Source organism: Piliocolobus tephrosceles, chromosome 19 (assembly GCF_002776525.5).
Source record: "Piliocolobus tephrosceles isolate RC106 chromosome 19, ASM277652v3, whole genome shotgun sequence".
Lineage (NCBI taxonomy): Eukaryota > Metazoa > Chordata > Mammalia > Primates > Cercopithecidae > Piliocolobus > Piliocolobus tephrosceles.
The window spans coordinates 18,148,610-18,155,166 of record NC_045452.1 but is presented as its reverse complement, the minus strand read 5'-3'; positions in this window follow the sequence as shown (position 1 = coordinate 18,155,166).

Here is a 6,557-nt window from a genome sequence, read left to right as displayed (position 1 = left end):
AATGTCCCCAAGCCATTCAGGTTCTGAGCCTGTGCTGCCATGGCCTCTCCTTTCTGTGTGTTTGTGTGGGACATGGGGGAGCCCTCCCTCCCTACCTAGAAGAGTGACAGGAGGAGGATGAAACCCCTGGGATACTGTTTCCTCCCAGGAACTTGCTGCTTCCTTGAGGCCTCTGAATTGGGATAGTGGCTTCTAGTCCTTTCTCTGGAGACCCTGGATATAGCAGAGGCCCCACTTTGCCTGATCAGTTCAATTTCCTCAGTCCAATTCCTTCTCAGTTCAATTGTCCTTGTGGGTGTCTCTCCTCCAACTGGACCTACAGCTTCTTGGGGTGGGGACTGAGACCCTACGTCTGCAGTCGGGACTCCTGCAGCAGGGAGGCATTAGGGTCTCTTCCCAGCGCAGGCAACGTAAGTCCTAGTTAGGATCTGGGGCTCTTTGCAGAAAGTGCTGGTGTCCTTGAGAGCAGTTTATTTAGCCTCTCTGGGCTCAGAGTCTCCATCTGTGCACCGAGAATTGTCATCACTTTGAAAATTAAATGAAGGACTACATGTAAGGCTCTTTTTTTGGGGGCGGGGACGGAGTCTCGCTCTGTTGCCCAGGCTGGAGTGCAGTGGCACGATCTCGGCTCACTGCAAGCTCCGCCTCCCAGGTTCATGCCATTCTCCTGCCTCAGCCTCCTGAGTAGCTGGGACTACAGGCGCCCACCACCTCGCCTGGCTAATTTTTTTTTGTCTTTTTTGGTAGAGACGGGGTTTCACCGTGTTAGCCAGGATGGTCTCGATCTCCTGACCTCGTGATCCGCCTGCCTCAGCCTCCCAAAGTGCTGGGATTACAGGCGTGAGCCACCGCGCCCGGCCCCATGTAAGGCTGTTAGTGTTGTGGTCAGCACACAGCAGGCACTCGGTAGTTATGTGTGGCAGGGATGTACTAACCTAGTTTCTCTCAACATGGTACAAGTGCCCCTGGGGCGGAGAGAAGTCACATTGCTTTGCCCTGAACTGTGCTAAGGCCTTCACCTGTGTTATCCCAATGTGCCTCGCAGGTATCCTATGAGATAAATGTACTCGCTGCCTGTTTCACAGACAGGACACTGAAGCTCAAAGAATGAAGGGACTTGCCTCGGTCACATAGCCTGGTGGGAGGGAACAAACCCAGGTCTCACTGGCAGCAGGCCCTGAACCCCCCTCCCATTCCCACCAGATGGACACCAGTCCCTTTCTCAAGTCCTGACTAAAGAGATTTTCTGGGCCAGGCACGGTGGCTCACGCCTGTAATCCAAGCACTTTGAGAGGCTGAGGTGGGTGGATCATGAGGTCAGGAGTTCAAGACCAGACTGGCCAACATGGTGAAACCCCATCTCTACTAAAAATACAAAAATTAGCCAGGCGAGGTGGCGTATACCTATAATCTCAGCTACTCAGGAGGCTGAGGTGGGAGAATCGCTTGAACCCAGGAGGCGGAGGTTCCAGTGAGCTGAGATGGCACCACTGCACTCCAGCCTGGGTGACGTAGTGAGACTCTGTCCCACCCCCCAAAAAAAGAGACTTTCTGAAATTGAACATCTCTGATGGTTGGCCTGTTCTTCCTTCTACTGAGATGATTTAATATCAATGGGGTTTTACGGTTTCCAGCCATGGAAAATGACTAATTAGAATAGAAATGGAGGTGGAGATTTTGATTGGAATTCAACCACAGAGGAGCTGGAGAGGAGGGAGGCCGGATGCCCGGCCCTCAGAGAGCAGGGACATTCCCAGGGACAGTCTCTCCCAGGCCAGTGGCTTCTGTGCCTTTGGCTGTTGGTCCTGAAAGAGGTGCCTTCAGGGTTAGGGGTGTCTGAGCTCAGTCTCAGGGGTCACACAGACAGGGTTCTGGCCCAGCCCCACCACTTCCTCTTCACTGGCTGAGTCTGTGGCCATCTGTCTAGGATGTGGCCTTCAGATGCTGTAACTCCTGACTCCCAGTCTCGCCCTTCCCCACTGAGTGTTTCTCATCAAGGTTCAATTTTTGGCTGGGTGTGGTGTCTCTTACCTGTGATCCCAGCACTTCGGGAGGCTGAGACAGGAGGATCACTGGAGTGCAGCAGTTCAAGACCAGCCTAGGCAACAAAGTGAGATCCCCATCTCTCTTTTATTTGAGATGGAGTCTCTCTCTGGTGCCCAGGCTGGAGTGTAGTGGCATGATCTCGGCTCACTGTAAACTCCGCCTCCCAGGTTCCCGTGATTCTCCTGCCTTAGCCTCCCGAGTAGCTGGGATTATAGGTGCTCACCACAATGCTTGGCTAATTTTTGTATTTTTAGTAGAGACGGGGTTTTACTATGTTGGCCAGGCTGGTCTCAAACTCCTGACCTCAAGTGATCCACCAGTCTCGGCCTCCCAAAGTGCTGGGATTACAGGCGTGAACCACCACGCCCAGCTGAGATCTCCGTCTCTACAAAAAAATTTTTAGAGATTGGCTGGTTGTGGTGGTGTGTACCTGTAGTCTCAGCTACTCAGGAGGCTGAGGTGGGAGGATCACTTGAAGCCCAGGAGGCAGAGGTTGCAGTGAGCTGTGATTGCACCACTGCATTCCAGCCCGGGTGAGAGAGTGAGACCCTATCTCCAAAAAAAAAAAAAAAAAAAAGAAAAAAAAAAAGGGACAATTTATGGGAAAGAGAGCCAGGTTGCCCAGCTCGGGTCACAGGCCTGCCTCTGAGAAGAGGGGACAGGGTCCTGTGTTTGGCAGTTTCACCATCACCAAATGGATGGTGGGACAGATCCTTGCCATGAACGGAGTTTGTGCTCACTGCCCCCCAAGTTCATGGACTGAAATCCTAACCCCCAAGGTGATGGTGTTAGGAAGTGGGGCCTTGTGATTAGGTCATGAGGGTGGAGCTCACATGAATGGGATTAGTGCCTTTATTTATTTATTTATTTATGAGATGGAGTTTCGCTCTTGTCACTCAGGCTGGAGTGTAATGGCACAATCTTGGCTCACTGCAACCTCTGCCTCTCAGGTTCAAGTGATTCTCCTGCCTCAGCCTCCCAAGTAGCTGGGATTACAGGCGCCCGCCACTACGCCCAGCTAATTTTTCTATTTTTAGTAGAGATAGTGTTTCACCATGTTGACCAGGCTGGTCTCAAACTCCTGACTTCAGTTAATCCAACCGCCTCAGCCTCCCAAAGTGCTGGGATTATAGGCGTGAACCACGGCACCTGGCCGGATGAATGCCCTTATAAAAAAGACTCAGGCTGGGCGCCGTGGCTCATGCCTGTAATCCCAGCACCATGGGAAGCCAACGTGGGCAGATCTCCTGAGCCTATGAGTTTGAGACCAGCCTGGGCAACACAGTGAGACCCTGTCTTTACAAAAATACAAAAATTAGCCAGGCATGGTGGCACATGCCTGTAGTCCCAGCTACTCAGGAGGCTGAGGCAGGAGAATCACTTGAACCCAGGAGGCCAAGGTTGTAGTGAGCAGAAATTGTGCCACTGCACTCCAGCCTGGGTGACAGAGCGAGACTCTGTCTCAAAAATAAATAAACAAATAAATAAAAATAAAAGACAGTGCACAAACAGGCATGTAAAAGAAATTGACTGGGCATGGTGACTCACCCCTGTAATCCCAGCACTTTGGGAGGCCAAAGTGGGGGAATCGCTTGAGTTCAGGAATTTGAGACCAGCCTGGGCAACATGGCGAGACCCCATCTCTATTTAAATAAAAAAAAAAATAGAATAAATAAATAAATACAGATAAAATAGGAAAAATAAAAGAGACCCGGCTGGGCGCGGTGGCTCAAGCCTGTAATCCCAGCACTTTGGGAGGCCGAGACGGGCGGATCACGAGGTCAGGAGATCGAGACCATCCTGGCAGACAAGGTGAAACCCCGTCTCTACTAAAAAATACGAAAAAAAAAACTAGCCGGGCGAGGTGGCGGGCGCCTGTAGTCCCAGCTACTCGGGCGGCTGAGGCAGGAGAATGGCCTGAACCCGGGAGGCGGAGCTTGCAGTGAGCTGAGATCCGGCCACAGCACTCCAGCCTGGGTGAAAGAGCGAGACTCCGTCTCAAAAAAAAAAAAAAAAAAAGAGACCCAAGAGAGCTCTCTTGCCTCTTATGCTGTATGAGGACACAGTGAGGAAAGCATTGTCTATAAAACCCTGAATCTGCCAGCATCTTGACTTTGGATTTCCAGCCTCCAGAACTGTGAACCGTGAGAAGTAAATGTCTGTTGTTTAGAAGCATCCTGAATAGATTAAGATGATCCTCAAAGACAGGGGTTGCTATGACCAGAAAAGGGAAGTGAGAGATGCTGGAAAGGCCAATCAGAAGCTCGCCACCCCAGAAGGCCACCCATCTGTTCTGGTCCTGGCTTCCCTGAATACGAACTTCGATTTCGCTGTGTTCCTCTTCCCTTCCTTCCTCTTTCCTCCCTCCCTCACTAATTAATTGTTTGCTCTGTTTCGGGCGTACTAATAAGCCCGGGGAAGAAGAGTCAGACCCAGTGCCAGCAAAGGGGAAACTCATCTAATCCAGAACAGCAGACACAGCTCCTCTCCCATGGAACACCCAGAGCAGACACTGCCAGTCGATCCCTGCACCCTTTCCCCAGGAGCCTGGGCTCAGCCTCAAGACTTTGCTCCCGCTTCACAGAGCTCTGCGCAGCCAGTTCTTATCAACTGGAGTTGGTCCAAAATTTGGAAACTTTGCTCTGCCTGGCCAAAACCATTCCTGCTTCCCATAACAATTCTGACATTTAAAAACAGCAGAATTCCCCAACACTCATCCCCGGGAAAAGAAATTTGGCATTATTGGTACTTTCAACCCCTGACCCTGGTCAGCTGTTGAGTCAACTTGCGGTTGAGTCTGAGTCCCATTTCTGCAGACAGAAAGACCACATTTGCGTTCCTGAGTCTCGGGGTTAGGATGAATTTTCTATAGTCACTGTAACAAATTACTGCAAACTTAGTGGCTTAAAATAAAACATATCCATTAGCTTACAATTCCAGAGATTAAAAGTCCAAAATGAATCTTTCAAAAAATTTTAATTTACTTTTATTTTTTAATTTTCCTTTTTTTTGAGATGGAGTCTCACTCTGTCACCCAGGCTGGAGTACAGCGGCGCGATCTTGGCTCCCTGCAACCTCCACCTCCCGGGTTCAAGCAATTCTACTGCCTCAGCCTCCCAAGTAGCTGGGATTACAGGCATATGCCACCACGCCCAGCTAATTTTTGTATTTTTAGTAGAGACGGGGTTTCACCATGTTGGTCACACTGGTCTTGAACTCCTGACCACAGGTGATCCACCTGAGGCAGAGTCTGTCTCTGTCGCCCAGGCTGGAGTGTAGTGGCTCGATCTTGGCTCACTGCAACCTCCACCTCCCGGGTTCAAGGGATTCTAGTGCCTCAGCCTTCCAAAGTGCTGAAATTATAGGCATAAGCCACCGCGCCTGGCCCAAGATGAATCTTACAGGCCTGAAATCAAGATGTCAGCAGGGTGATGTTCTCTTTTTTTTTTTCTTTTTGAGATAGAGTTTCGCTCTTGTTGCCCAGGCTGGAGTGTAGTAGTGTGATCTTGGCTCACCACAACCTCTGCCTCCTGGGTTCAAGGGATTATCCTACCTCAGCCTCCTGAGTAGCTGGGATTACAGGCATGCGCCACCACGCCCAGCTAATTTTGCATTTTAAGTACAGACAGGGTTTCTCCATGTTGGTCAGGCTGGTCTCAAACTCCTGACCTCAGGTGATCCACCCACCTCGGCCTCCCAAAATGCTGGGATTACAGGCATGAACCACTGCGCCAGGCCAGGGTGATATTCTTTATAGAGGCTCCAGGTAAGGATCTGTTTCCCTGCCTTTTCCAACACAATCTAGAGGCTGTCCACATTTCTTTTTTTTCTTTTTTGAGATGAAGTCTCACTCTTGTCCCCCAGGCTGGAGTGCAATGACGCGATCTCTGCTCACTGCAACCTCCGCCTCCCAGGTTCAAGAAATTCTCCTACCTCAGCCTCCCAAGTTGCTGGGACTACAGGCATGTGCCACCATGCCTGGCTAATTTTTTGTATTTTTAGTAGAGATGGGGTTTCTCCATGTTTGTCAGGCTGGTCTCAAACTCCTGACCTCAGGTGATCTGCCCACCTTGGCCTCCGAAAGTACTGGGATTACAGTTGCTTGCAATGAACTGAGATCCGGCCACTGCACTCTAGCCTGGGCGACAGAGCGAGACTCCGTCTCAAAAAAAAAAAAAAACAAAAAACAACCAATTAGCTGGGGATGGTGGTGTGTGCCTGTAATCCCAGCTACTTGGGAGGCTGAGGCAGGAGAATCGCTTGAACCCGGGAGGCGGAGATTGCAGTGAGCCAAGTTCCCACCACTGCACTCCAGCCTGGGACAGAACGAGACTCCATCTCAAAAAAAAAAAAAAAAAATTTAGAAAAGAAACTTCAAGGAGAGGACAGAGCCAGCTTTCTAGAACATGCCTCTCTGTCCAACCTTCTCCTCAGCCAGCACCAGATTCACCCTGTCAGTCATCAAGCCCTATGAATCTGGCCTCAGTCACCTTTCCAACTGCATCTTTCTT